This window comes from Amblyomma americanum, chromosome 7 (genome assembly GCF_052857255.1).
Source record: "Amblyomma americanum isolate KBUSLIRL-KWMA chromosome 7, ASM5285725v1, whole genome shotgun sequence".
In the NCBI taxonomy this organism is placed as follows: Eukaryota; Metazoa; Arthropoda; class Arachnida; order Ixodida; family Ixodidae; genus Amblyomma; species Amblyomma americanum.
The window spans coordinates 89,298,228-89,312,932 of NC_135503.1; the positions used below are offsets into that span (position 1 = coordinate 89,298,228).

The 14,705-nt window shown below is 46.1% G+C and overlaps 1 protein-coding gene across 1 annotated transcript in view; it reads right to left on the reverse strand.

Moving 5' to 3' along the window:
• LOC144099388 (glutamate receptor ionotropic, kainate 2-like) overlaps window positions 1-14,705 on the reverse strand; it is a 298,135-nt gene that overhangs the window by 135,109 nt on the left and 148,321 nt on the right. The gene's annotated exons all lie outside the window — the stretch shown is intronic.

Sequence of the window (14,705 nt, forward strand, 5' to 3'; positions counted from 1 at the left end):
TGTGCAGAATTTAATTATTTTCGATGGAAGCGATCCTCAATAGGCACCCGAGCTGTGCGATGTCAGTGCACGTTAAAGATCCCCAGGTAGTCGGAATTTCCTACCGGACACCTCCACTAAGGCACCTCTTTCCCGCTTTCTTCTTTCATTCCACCTATTTTTATTCCCTCAAGGAGAGGTTGAGATGTCCGCCGAAAAGTGAGATAATTACTGCGTCATTTCATTTCATCAAAAGCAAATTTTCCCACCCGCCAGCTGTTTCAGGCATCAAGATGCGAACAGTACAAATCCTTGCTAAGCGATCACTGGATCATTCAGCAAAGCGACTAACCTCTGTTGTCAGAACCTGACGCAATGGTGTCATTTTGTTACGCGTAGGTTGCTTAATTGTGAATTTCGAGAAGTAGCTGCCACTATCGCACGATTGGCTAAGCAGTAAATGAGAAAAAAACTTATTACTGCCAAATCCTCCACCGCTTTTGATTTGACACCGCCTGGTAAAAATGAGGTATATATCTTCAATGGTGTATAATAATAAATATTTTACAGATTGACTGGAAGACTATCCAACCACAGGTAAACAATAAATGTGCAGAATCGTAGAACACCGCCCCATTTACTACACCATTTCAAAGTGGTTTCCTTTCTAAAGTCAAGACCCCACCGCAAGATGCGCCACCGATTCCTTACTACACCAAACAAGGCTCTTAATTATTTCTGGAAATTAGTGATTCTACAGCGAAAGTTGTTATAGCGAGCTTCCTAGAGCGGGGCTTCACCGCCGTCCGTGACCGGAGAAGGCAACTGGTTAGGGCGCCAAACACGGGATGGCGCTGCGGCATGCGTGAAGCCGTAGCCGATGGCTGCAGCCCGCTAAAAGTGAGCGCCGCTGCGGAGCGAGCCAGTTGTTCGTATGCAAGCGTTGTGATGGACGCTCCGCCGTAGCAACAACAGTCGAAGCGAGATCATGAAGCAGCAGTGCCAATCGGATACCGTCAGACTCGACACCGCGAAGTAATGCGTCGCTACAGGCCGAACACTGGCGTGTGCACAACCGAATGTGAAGATGGTTGCCGCCATGACCAAGCCGCGCTTTCCTGCCAGTGGCAAGCTGCCTGCGAGCAAAATAAGAGTGAAAGAAAGCCAGGTAGCAGCGCTGGAAAAGCCCAGCCAAGCCAAGGTCCCTAAAAATGCTTTCGCCGAAATAAGCCGTGTAAAGCGTTAGAACAATGGTACGTGAGATTGCTTTGCTCAGAAATTTTACGGCAGTGCACACGCCTGCATTTCTCTAAGCCCCTTTCATATGCACAACCTTTGTGAAAAGCATACTGGCCGCCGCGCTTGTTAATGAGCTAGTGAGTGCGTCTCATTTTGATTCATTGTGGCACCTCCGAACCTTTTCATGATAATAGTAAATATTGTTTTTCTCCTAGAGATTATAGTATTCCACGTGTGATCCATGTTTTTTGGGAGTGGGCTAAGTTCAAAACTTGGCACCGGAAACTACCAACATGACACCCAACGTGGAACTACCAACATGGAAACACCGAGCGCAATGGAATTATCGCAACTCTGCAAATCATGCTGAAACAATAGCTCTGCAAGGCCTCGTTCAATTGGTGCATGTGAGCATCACCCCGCCAGCCTTCTTCTCTGCGATAGCGACCTTGCCTCCGTCCGGTCGGCAGAAGTATCGCAAACTGCAAGAAATTTCAGAGCGTTATCGCTGGATTTTACTAGTTAACTCCAGCAGTGATCGAGTCAGCACGGACCTGGGCGAATAAAGGCGCGCGCTATAACGCGCCCAACAAATGCCGGCTTGCCGGTCTACCTATTCGACGACGGGTTCATCTCCATCGCGTGAGATTGTAGGCGACCGCGTTATGAATGCACTGTAACAAAATACTCCTGTTGACTATCGAATTGTCCTGAAGGACCTGCTCCTCCCGCCAAACCACTTATCAGTCACTACATAGTCATAACCATCCCAGCACGTGATAAAGACGGGAACACAGTAACCGCATGTCTTAGGCGAGGTCGCCAGACAGCAAAGCGCACGGACAAAACCCTAAGCGTAGAGAGGATTTTCAGTTTTCAGCTGTTCGCTTTTATCAGCACGGTTCTGGATACAACGTTACGCCCGACTTTCATGGACCGTAGCCTCGTACCATGATGATTTTACTATTCCGAAAGCATTATTTATGTCAGTACCGGAAGGGTCCGCTAAATGCCTCCACCAAACCTGGAAGCATGAGTAGTGTGGTGAAGTATATAAAGTCAGTTATTGAGCAATACCGAATCAGAGTCATTAGTCATTGGCCATTAACATTAGTCAATATTTATTAACGTCATTAACGGTCATAATTATGCCACTAAATAATTTCATTTATGAATGATGATAATTAATGGACTTAATCTATCATGCTACTTAATGATAGTAACTGATATGCATAATTAGAGAGACCATGTTTCGTCATTAGGGTGTGCCGTCATCTCATACGTCTGATCACGTCACGCCTGCAACTAATGAGAGTAGAGTAAAAAACGGAGCCCTGAATGTCGGTGTCTGAGAAGTAGGATGATACGGAGGTTTTCAAATAGTTCAAGAAAATTCCAAATGACGTCATACGGACAAAAGATACCAAAGACGACTAGGACACACAAACGTCGCGACAAACAATAGTGCTTTCGCATTTCTCCAATGCAGTCTCTGCAGTGCTAGGTTTGGGCTTTTTAAAACACTAGAGAGGGGCTGAGATGGTGAGCACCACTCTTTCTTTGTTCTCGAATGTTTTGAAATCTCGACAAATAACGAGACATGGGGAGTTCCCGACTAAGACAGGGCTTTCAAAGAAAAGGCTCTCCAGCTTGCTCCCTTCTTCACTGTAAGGCACTCAGCCAGGTTAAGCGCGGTATGTTTCCGTTGTTGCTGAGGGCTGGCGCAAAGCCGGTCAGACTTGGAAAATGGGACGCGCCATAGCGAGCATCAACTTTAGGCGGCCGGCAAGGTTGGCAGCGGTTAGTCACACCTGTTCACTACCTGTATTTACACCTTGTAAATATTTGTACATAAGAGCTCAGTCTCCATCGCACAGAGTGTTCGGCCTCCACTTCATCAAAGCCACCGCTTCACTGCTCAGACAACCACCACAGGACGCACTTATTAGGCCCTTCTAAGCAGGAATATCAAGCTCAGTGCTTTCGTTAGATCCTGATGCTATCGACTGGCGGCGGTTGTGAACGGCGAAGCAAAATATTTTCATAGCGATTCGATATCTAGAGAGTTTCCTCTCAAAACCACGGGCTCTGCTAAAAGGATACCGCGAAGAAAAATTGTTGCCTTTGACTCAGAAGGCACACGCAAAGATCTCCCTAAATATACCACGCAAACTAAGCCCAGGCGCAGACGAGATGTATATTAGCACTAAAGATAATTAATGAAGTAGCAGCTTCACTGCATGTCGTAATGTATGTATGCATGACGGCGGAGTATTATTTTTTTTATTTCGGTTTCACTCAATTTTGCAGATATAAGTCGCGAATATTTGAAGAGAATACAGTGAAGGAGGCACTAAGAATTGGCAGAAAATGGGTGCACAACACTGTCTTCTTACACATCTCTTTTGCCGAAGAGTTTATGCATGCAGGCTGGTTACTCTTTGATATCCTCTTGTGATAAGACCGCTTAAATATTAGCAGACCGTTATCCTTCTGTAATGACCGTCACCACTAGGCTCTCGTTTCGCTGTTTCCTCCTGCTCTACAGCAGTCTTAGCCTCATCTTCATAGTGTACCCTTACGAATCCTCGGCGAAATCCTCCGGAACGAACTCTCACAGTATACTCATCATGCATATAAAGTAGATAAACCCTGTCACTGGTGCAAATTTTCTACACACACAGGGTTTAACAAAAATGTTGTGGCAGCACGAAATTTGACGGGAAAAAGGTACTCTGGAAGGCGGCAGAGACTAAACTTACACGCGGCGTTACTATGCTGGCTATGCATGTTAAGGATGAACTAGCACAAAAATAGGCAGAATACAAATCGCCCAACGTTCGCGGCTGCCGCTTTGTAGTGTTTTGACGTGTCAGAGTGTCAGACGTTGGAGTTCCTTGAAGCGGTTCGAATATGCCCGAAATAGCGTGGCTAGCTCGCCCCTGCTCCAGGCGCTCCAGTCGACGGCTGTGCTGGTAAACATCTTGGGGCTGTCTGTTTTTTCATCAAACATATATTCATCAGCAAATTCGGTCCATCTCTCTGTTTTCAGAAAAAAAAAAACGAAGATGTATCGTCTGGACGTGGTGGATAAATAATAAATACACTATGAACAGAAGTAGAATCCTCTCACACTGTAGCCAATCTTCAACAAAACAGTTGAGGTAGTTGTCCAGCCGTCTTTTTGAGCAAACAGGGCAGTACAGACGAAAAAGACGGTAGGTGGATGCCACTAACCAGCCGCGGCGGCTGAGTGGTTATGTCGCTCGGCTACAGAGCCGGAGTACCCGAGTTCGAACCCGACCGTGGTCGACGCGTTTCGATGGTGGCGAAACGCAATATGGCGCCCGTATGCAGTGCGATGGTAGTGCACGTTAAAGATCCACAGGTGGTCGAAATTGATTCGGAGCCCTCCACTTGTCACTGCTTTTTTCTTTCTTTCTTTCACTCCCTCCTTTATCCCTTCCCTTACGGCGCCGTTCTGGTGTCCACAGGGATGTGAGCCAGATACTGCGCCATTTCCTTTCCTCAAAAATCTGTTTTAAATGTTCAGCTCAGTGCCAGCACAGCTAAGAATTGTTTTCGCGGTTTGTGCCTTAAATTGTAGTATTCTTGATTGCCATCAATTTCACTCGTACTACCGTCGTTAACTGTTAATGAGCGGAACACTGGCGTAAATATATATTAGCATCAACGGGTGAAGAGAGCACCGTCAAATCTCTAACAGGCTGGCAACACGAGAATCACTGATACAACTAAGATGAAAAACGGATATCAATATGAATTTGAAGCGTTTGGCGGTTGTTTATGTTCATACCGCAAACAGGGAACTCTCCCTGCGACGGCTCGGTTAGTGCGGCTTTGTTCCGGTGAATGCAATGTCACGGATTAAATTCAAAGAACCATATGTCCAAAGAAACAGAAATAGATCACAATCCCTCTACGTAAGTTCCAGCCGGCTTCCATGAACTCACTTCCGCTGATGTTACGAGTCTCGCACAACACGGCTATTGTCTTTTTGGTCCTCGGCGTAGGACTTCCCCGACATCTTGCGCTGCACCGTGGTAGGTTTTTTTTTTCTTTCTTGTGAATTTAAGAACATGCAATTGACAGTCAACATTATTCCATATTCTGTTACGAAGGTTTCTGTTGTTTTTTTTCTGGCGCTTGTTTTCCTAAATCGACTCAGGCTATGAGGCGCGCCGTAGCGGAGGGCTGCGGAAAATTTCGTTCACCTGAACATTTCTAACGTGCATTGACATCGCACAGTACATAGCATAGGCCTCTTGCATTTTGCTTCCTTCGAAATGCGATCGCTGCGGCACGCATCGAACACGCGCGTTTTGCGTCTTTGCGTTTGCGTCTTTTTCACCATAATAACTGAGACACAGCGGGGGTTCCATTACAAAGACTTCGCTCCAGCTGCTGGTCTGAATTAGGGCCATAAAGTTGCGTTTTCTCTTTTACTCACATGAGCCAACAGCTCTTCGGTATACGATTTGAAGTGCTACAGTTCTGGTTCTGTTTAAATTGCTCAGTACTCATTTCGGTGTATATTTCAGAACGCTGTATTTGATTTTTGTTTTGTCCAACCAGCAGCTCGAAAGTCGCGAAGTGACCTTGGCTGAAGTGTAACGCAGTACTGGTAGTATTATTTGGAGAAAATTTCGAAGTGATCCCTGCTGACGAAACCTACAGCGGCGGAAGTGTTAAAAAAGGCACCAAATAACCTAGGCTGACTAAAACTGCGGTGCCCGAAGAGTCCACTAAAAAAAAAACAGTCGATTAACCATGGCTGAACTAATCTGCAGTGGCCGAAATACTGGTCAGAAAAACCGAACCCTGACCGTGGCTGCAGTAAACTGCAGAAGCCGAAAGGATAAAAAAAGAAAAATTGGAGAGGACACTTAAACTTCGCCTCAGAGTATTGCGCGTAGGGCGTTAGGCTTTCTATTCTGAGCAGTTTGACACTTTTGAACGCATTTTTAAATTTTTCAATTTTTTCAATTGATTAATTGATCAATTACTCATTACCAACTGTAAATCTTCTTAATTAGCGTGATAAAGCGTTGGCTTTTTATTTTGAGCATCTGGACACCTTTGAACCCCTTTGTTATTTTTCATTTTTGTAATTAATCAATTAATTACAATTACTTCATGAATCACACACCAATCATTGATCAATCACTGGAACCATAATTTGTCCCGATACGATTTTTTACGCAGCCCGCGATTATACAACGCCCGTTCGAATCCCTGCCTTGAGCTAGGCTTAACTAGCTAGTTTACGCTAGACGAAATGCTGAATCGTATGACACCACCCGAAACATTCTGCGGGAAAAGGTTGGCGTGGAACGAATTTTTTCAAGCAGCCGCCGATTATTTCCGACACACGATGCCGACTACGCCGACGGCTTTTCGGTCGAGCGAGCTGTATACGCTGTCACGGAAATTTCAATTATAAATATAACTCGCCCAGTCATCGTGGCAAATGTAACCTGCAGTGTACGAAGCGCTTCTTAAAACTTATCTGAATTAGCTGCTGGATTGACATTTATGCCGGCAAAAATATGTGGTTCTCCTGCGTGCTCAAAAGTCCTTTAGAGTTTATCTTAGGTTTACTATTCTTTTTAGCATGTGGTGTACCAGTAATTAAGAAAGAAGGGTTCTTCTTTAAAGGTAAATTAGTCATAGCTATTACTGTACAAAGCAACGTTGTCTCCAATAAAATTAACAAAAGTTGAATAAAGACCTTTACACTAAAGCCCAAATGCAGTTGATGTCTACAAGGTGTGTTACAATGTTACAGCTGGGGTTGTTGCACAGCGTTAAGCGCGAGGGCGGAGCATAATGTCGTCGCCTTCTGAGCGTAATCGATGAAACTGTCACTTAAATGTCGCAATAGCTAGAATGTCACGCTTTATCTCCGCGTATACGTGTACGTTTCAGCGTCTTTACAAGCATTGATTTATTCATATCGGAACTTGTCGCCAAGTATTGCATAGGGTTGCCAAATCCTGTCTTAGTAAGGTGTGCGTTGTCGATTCTGGCCGCTAACACAATTAGGACAACCTTAGACATGAATGAACCTAATGACCAGGCAATGTTTCGTAAAGAATGCTCGACAATAGACCATATGCACACTGTCAATCAGGTTATAGAGAACTGCAACTATGTACAGCCTTCATAGATTACGAGAAAGCATTTGACTCAGTAGGAACCTCGGCTGTCATGGAGGCTTTGCGCAATCAGGCTGTTTTTAAAAGAGCCTTATGGAAAAACTACTGCAAGATATCTAAAGCGGCTGCACAGCTACCATAGTACTACATAAAGACATGAATAAAATTACAACCAGGAAGGAGTCGGGCAGGAAAGCAAAATCTCTTGAAAGCTATTCACTGCCTTTTTTACAGGAGTTATTCAGAGGCCCGGATTGGGAACACTTGGGGATAACATTTAATGCTGAATGCCTTAGTATTCGGTGATTCGCTGATGAGAGTGTCTTGCTAAGACACTGAGGATATGAACTGCAAAGCATGGTCAATGAGTTAGACAAGAAGAGCAGAACGATGGGTCTAGAAATCAACATGCAGAAAACCAAAGTAACGTACAACAGCCTCGCAAGGGTACAGCAGTTCACAATTGGTAGCCACCTGCTGGAAGTGGTAAGAGAATACGTCTACTTGGGGCAGGTTGTGACCGCAGATCCGGATCATGAGAGGGCAATATCTAGAAGAACAAGAATGGGATGGAGCGCAATATAGAAGGTTCTCTCGGATCATAGATGGTAGTTTAATAATATACCTCAGGATAAAAGTATACAAAAGGTGTATCTTACCGGTACTCCTCTATGAGGCAGAAACGTGAAGGCTAACGAAAAGGGTTCATTTTAGGGAGAACGATGCGAGCTACTGAAAGAAAAATCATAGGTGTAATGTTAAGAGACCGGAAGCGGGCAGATTGGGTGAGGGAACAAACGCGGGTTGATGATATCTTAATCAAAATTAATAAGAAGAAATGGTCTTGCTCATGACATATAACGCGAAGGCGAGATAACCGATGATATTTAATGGTAACGGAAGGGATTTCAAGAGAAGGCAAGAGTATCAGAGGGCGGTAGAAAGTTAGGTGCGTGAAAGAGATTAAGAAATTCGCGAGGATAGTGTGCACGCAGCAGGCGCAGCAATACGTTTAGTTTGGAGAGATATGGGAGACGCCTTTGCCCTGCAGTGGGCGTAGTCAGGCTGCTGAGGCTGATGATGATGATGGCATGCAGTGGGGATACCTGCTAAACCAAGTGACCGCCCTAAGAGGGTGGTCAGAGAACAGCGCTTCCCTTGCAGAAGGCAAGTGACAACTACTTGGAGTGTCCAATCCGCATAGGCGTGCGAGGCGGCATAGCAATGCCTCAAGACACACAAGAGCGCTGCTTAACTATTCTCCTAGGTTTTGCATACTGTTAATTTTTATCTTCGACTGAGTGTAACTCCGACTCGATAGCCACTGACCTGCGTCATGGATGCCATGGACACTGACCATTTTCGATTAAAACCGGATTTCAAAAATCAAATTAGGTGAACGCTTTATAAGCGAAAATTCTAAGCAATATTAACAGACCCTATACTATATCACGTTTGGCGTGCGTAAGGAGGCTCCGGCGTGGCAACCCTGTACCCCTTCAATCGCCGTACAGTTGCGAGGTTAGAAAGTAAAATCTCCAACAAAGGGCTGCTAGTCGGCCGTAAACAGGCTGCGTGAAGAGAGATGGGGAGGATGCTTCACATCCCTTTCATTATTAGGTTTTTAAAGGGGCGCTGACAGAAGTCAATTCGGCCACGCTTTGGGGTGGGGGTGATCATCGTATTTGTCGGACAACAGGATTATCTCACTCAGGTGGGCGCGACACAACGCGACCGCCTTCTTGTTGTGCGCGGTTGTTGCAAGCGTGAGCTCTCTGCACAGTTTACGTTTAGAAAAGAAATATTAGAAAAACTGCGCAAGTTCATTGTATCAAAGACACCACTGAGCAGCTTTTATATCACAGCAAATATCTCCCAATCTCTAAACGACATTTCAGTGCATGAACCAGAAGACTTCGCGATAGCTTCCTGACCAAAATTCTTAGGGATAACTACGTGGTTGCTTGGAGTTCCGCGTAGTGCATATGGCAATGAATTAGAAAAAAAAATGCCGTGGTACCTATGAATCAAGCTGTTTGTTGCTCTGTGGACGGCCGGATGCGCTTCACACCACGCCGTTTGTAGACACTTTAACAAACGCAAAATGTTTTATTTACTGTGCCGTATAGCTGATTGTCTGCATGGGCTTCTCATTACATCATCGATGAAATTCCTTTAAAGCAATATATCTTCAACGTGTTTCCTCATGTATTCGTATGTCGGCATCTGCTGATGTGTCTACGGCTGATGCATTAACAATGTCTTAATAATATGCAGCGCATACGTTAATTTCATTCGCATCATTAGCAATTGCGTTGCCAAGTACAAAACATGGAAAGCCGAATTCTGGTCACTTCTTTAAATAAAACCTAAGGCGTACATGGTTTTTTTCGAGGCATTCATATTGCCCCTGAAAAAATCGGGCTACTCAAAGACATATGTCCCCGCTTCTTGCAAAATACCTTCATGATCCTAAACAGAGCGGACGATAGGGATGGTTGCATGATGCGAAATTTCTTGGAGTAACATGAATAACATGAGCATTAGGCATCGTCATCGTCAAAAAAACAGCCTGGCTGCAGGGAGAACAAGCACGGTACATGGCTATCCCATTGTTTTCCGAATGATCATGCCCTGCGGCGCTGCGTCCACCCCTTCGCCGCAGATTTCTCCATCCCATCAGTCCACCTTACACTCTGCCCCCCCCCCCCCGATCATGTTTAATTCATTATCTAAGTGTCGCAACGGTAGAGCACATGGCGGCAACAACTGTGCAAGTGAAGTCCCACCTGCAATTTATATCAGTGTAAAAATATTTCCAGTTCGGTAAGGCCAACTAAGGGAAATGTGCGCATTTCCAGAGCGCCACCACGGAAATGGGGGGTACAGTACTGTGGAACTCCGACTTACGATGACAGGTTGGCGCATTAACCTTTTTGTTATTGTGGCACCAGATGTACCCTGAAGCGAACGATACACCTACGGAGTGACATGAGCATGCCAACGTTACTTAAAGTCCGGCTCATTCAGCTTAATGTACACATTTGAAGGCCTCTTCCATGCAATTCGACGCTTATGAACGCTAATCTAACAAGTCATTGCTGACCATGTCGTTTCCAGGTTGTGGCAATTAGTTTGTATTTTCAGTTAATTTCCAGAAGAGCCAGCGAAAATGGAACATTTCCTTTTGGGTGCTTGTCTGAACACTAATTTCAGACCTTTTTTTTGAGCCGGTAGCTTGACTACTACAGGTAACGGGCTGCGATCAACGACCCCGTGACCTTCAAGGTTAAGCCAAGGTCAAGCTTTCAGTTTATAAGTTTGGGGAACCAGTCTTTGGTGAACGGTGACATCCACTGTCAAGCCGTTGCAAAGATCGAAGGTCGAGGTCAAGGCCATTCTAAGGTCAAGTCAAGGTCATCACGGTCGCCAAGGTCGAGTCAAGGTCAAACAAAACCGGGTCACATAGTCAACTCTTGGCTCGCCGGAGAGACTAAACGCGGCGTTTACGTGACAGGGGTGACGTCGCGTCCTCAACCGAGTACATAACGTGAGGAGCACTGGCGCGCCTAGAAACGAAGTCGAGATGCTGTGTTCACGTGCTAGGGTGTGGCGTCACTGCCTCCTAACGCGAGTACATAACGGAAGGAGTGCCGGCGCGCCTAGAAACCAAGTCGACATGTGGTGTTCACGTGCTAGGCCGTGACGTCACGGCCTCCTAAACCGAGTACATGAAGGAAGGAGCGCCGACGCGCCTAGGCACGTAGTCCACATGTGGGTTTCACGTGCTAGGCCATGACGTCGCGCCTAAGCAGGGCCCGGCTTAGAATGCGCGTTTTGTGCTTGACTTCGCGTAAGTTATCGCTTAAGCGACATAATCGTAGTGAAATTTTCTGCCAGCTTAAATGAGTATTCCTGCCACGTTGAAATCGTGGTGCCGAAATTCGAACGCGAGCAGTGTGCAGTAAGTCACCCAGGAACACGTCGTTCTCAGCCTATAAGCCGTAGTCAGCCCCCCCCCCCCCCCCACTCCCTTCCGCAAAAAATATTAAAATGAAGACATGGAAGGAATCTGCTCTGTAACTCTCATAGCTCATGAGTATTATTGAAAAATCAAGAAAGAATTTCGTAAAATGAAGCCAAGGGCTTCCGTTGGCCGCAGAATTGTGTCGACAATGCGAGTCATGGGGCCATTACGGGGCGAAACTCTCCGTAAGCGGCTTACATTTGCGTTAGATGGTGAAGGATCGAATTCTGACGTCTAATAAAGGATTGCAGTAATCCCGCGGCTTCAGTTTTTTTTTCTCTTTCAAGCTCTTCGACAGGGATGATGGTCTATGATGTATCAGACACGTGCTGAGAATTGTACAGGCTTCTCTAAGTAGCACTTCACAAATGAAGGTTTTATTCAATTGCTGATGTGAAAGGTGTCACAATGACTGATCTTGCCTTGCTCGTTTCTCGTCCGCAATATTTAATCACACCTGTATGGCCTAGTTCTTTTGCGATTCCAGAATTTAACAAGGCTCGCTAACTGATATATCAAGCGGAATGAAGCGGAATCAAATCCACATGCTTAAGCGGGTGAACTATGCCTTTGTGCCCGACGAGCTTGATTGCAGCCAAGATTAGCTTGCAAGAGAAAGATGAGCACATCGAAATTATGTCCTACAGAACAAACGAAGATTAGGCGTTCAAGCCTTCACTTGCATAATCATGGAAAGGAACTGAGGGCCTTGAAACCTAACAGGGGATTGAGCTTTATCTTTTGAAGCGAACAGCTTCACTAGGCTCGTCAACACCGGGCTTCGCGTGAGCCACACTACAGATTTGCCACAGCTGCGCGGGCGTGAAACCGAGTGACGTCACGCGGAGCGCAGGTGGTCGCTGCTGCCGCAGCCGTCGTACCCACCGCGCGCTGACTCCGTTGTCTGACCGTGAAACCGAGTGACGTCACGCGGAGCGCAGGTGGCCGCTCCTGCCGCAGCCGTCGCCGCCGCTGCGCGCTGCCTCCGTCGTCTGACCTTTCGCCATGGAAGGAGGAGAACAAGACCCAGAAGTGGTAGCGTGGGAGTTGGCTCAAAAGCAGCGAAGATATGAAAAGTGCAAGGCTAGACAAGCGAATAAAACGGCAGAATCACGAGAGGCGAGCCTTGCTAAACGCTTTTCGCTTCGAGATATCCAGGCTTAACACTTTAGCTAAGCCTCAGCGCAACTTTATTCAGCTCACTAATAGGCGCGCCAATGTGGAGAAATCTGCCAGAAGTCATTACAGAAGATGAACTGCATATAGCTTTGTTTGTAATGCCAACTGAACGTTTATCATCCCCACTGCGCGCCTTCTCAATCATCTGAGTGGCCGGAAACTTAATAGGCTCGGCGTACCCTAATGCTCCATCAAGATATAAAATCTGAATAAGGCTTGAATTCCGAAGCCGCGATGCAACTATGAACATAACAGGCGTACCGTGTGCCATGTTAGCGTTACCGTTATCAGGGTACCGGGGTACCAGGGGCTCGCCCACCGCCAGTGCGCACGCGCTGTTTGGTCCTGATGCGACAAGCGTGCGTGCAGCTGCCGGGTACCTGGTGATATCTAGCACCCTCAAGGCAATCTGCGCATGCGCACTGACGGCGCACGGGGGGCCGGTGGTGCGGTAACGTTAAGGGTAACATGGTACACGATGCGCTAAAGGTGTCCAATAGCCACGGTGCATTGACGTATGAGTTTTCTGTGCATTTTAACACTACCCTCCGCTCTCACGCACCCCACTGAATACGGTGGCAAGAACGAGGAGTAGAAATCATGCATGCTGTTACTCAGCAAAACCTGTTAACTGTACAACCAATGGCCGAAGGCCGCGGTATGTTTATGTAATTCTATATTTATTTTCTTGAAGAGTGTTATACCTCGACAATAATCACTGCTCTTCTTATTAAGTAAATATTAGAGGGAAATAATAGGAGTTGGAAGATGACTATACTACTTGGGAAATATTTAATCAAACAAATGTTTTCTGTACTGGTGCATATTCCTCTTAGCCTCTTTATAACAAAGCTCAAGGCTCTCGTGGTACTCGAGGTGGTCTTTTAGGCCTATTATGTTTAGCATTAGCATATTTGCTTAAAGATCATATATTACGCAGGGCTTTTTACACGGATAGATTAATGTACACCCTTTGCTGAAAGTACAGAGAATAATCGGCTTGCTTGTAAGCCATGTTCTGAGCCTCTTGCACCTTCCTCAGATGTCCCGGTTTCAGTGGGTCAAGGACGCGCGCTTATCTCCACATCAAGATGTTATGGTACGTTGGTGATACATAATTAGTCTCTGCGTGGCCATAATCAAACCCCTTCGGCTCTCCTGTTTTGACAGTGTTATAAACAGTGGGTGCTGCGAATCAGCACTTGTATCCCAATAACTGCGGAACACATCGGGACCTTTGTGACTTCATTGAAAGTTCCTCTTTCATTCACGGATGCCTTTTTAGACTTCGGGGCGACCATAGCATGCCGGTTATTGCGGTGTTTTATTTTCCTATTGGGTTCTTCACCGCAGTTCTTCAAGGCTATGGTACCCTAGCTCAGTGCGGTGACCGAGAGCTTATACATACAAGGGCGAATGACTGTTTCAGAGCCTATATTTAGGATGATGATCACTGCATTTCAAACTGCCTAGCTTTCTAAGCCCACTCCACAAGACCTTAAAGTGGCAATCTTTAACGCTGTCTACATCTTCACCAGCACCATCGCCCGCCCTGTGTAATGCCGGGAAGGTCGTTTGGTGTACATAAATATATCAATAAAAATTTATAGGATGGTTACGAGTGTGCAATGTGAATGTTTGAGCGTTAGCTGTGTTGTTGAGAGCTTAGCCAGAAAGTTTGTTTTGTTTTTCGCAACGTCACAAAGTCGCAGGTAAATACGCATTTGCCCAGGACTGCCGTCATGAAGTGAACACCCTAACACGAACGCCGTTTGTAGGCAGAGCGCTTGGATACTAGGTTGACGTCCGAAAGGGCGCTGTAGGGCTTCCGGCCAGGGACGCTTTTACCCATCCTTGTCTTTAAGTGGCTTTCGGAACAACTACCTCTCGCAGCCCAGGCGGACGCCCAAGCCACTAACCGCCCGTCGCCTGCAACTCTTACTCAACCCCCCCGTTTTCTTTATTCCTGATCCCACTAAAAGGGCCGAGAGAGTTTCCCTCTTTCCGAATTGCCGCCTGCCAATACAGGCCAGTGGCAGGCTCGAAACAGAACCACATAATATTTGGTAGCGTTCTAAACCAAACTTACTCAAAGAAACTCA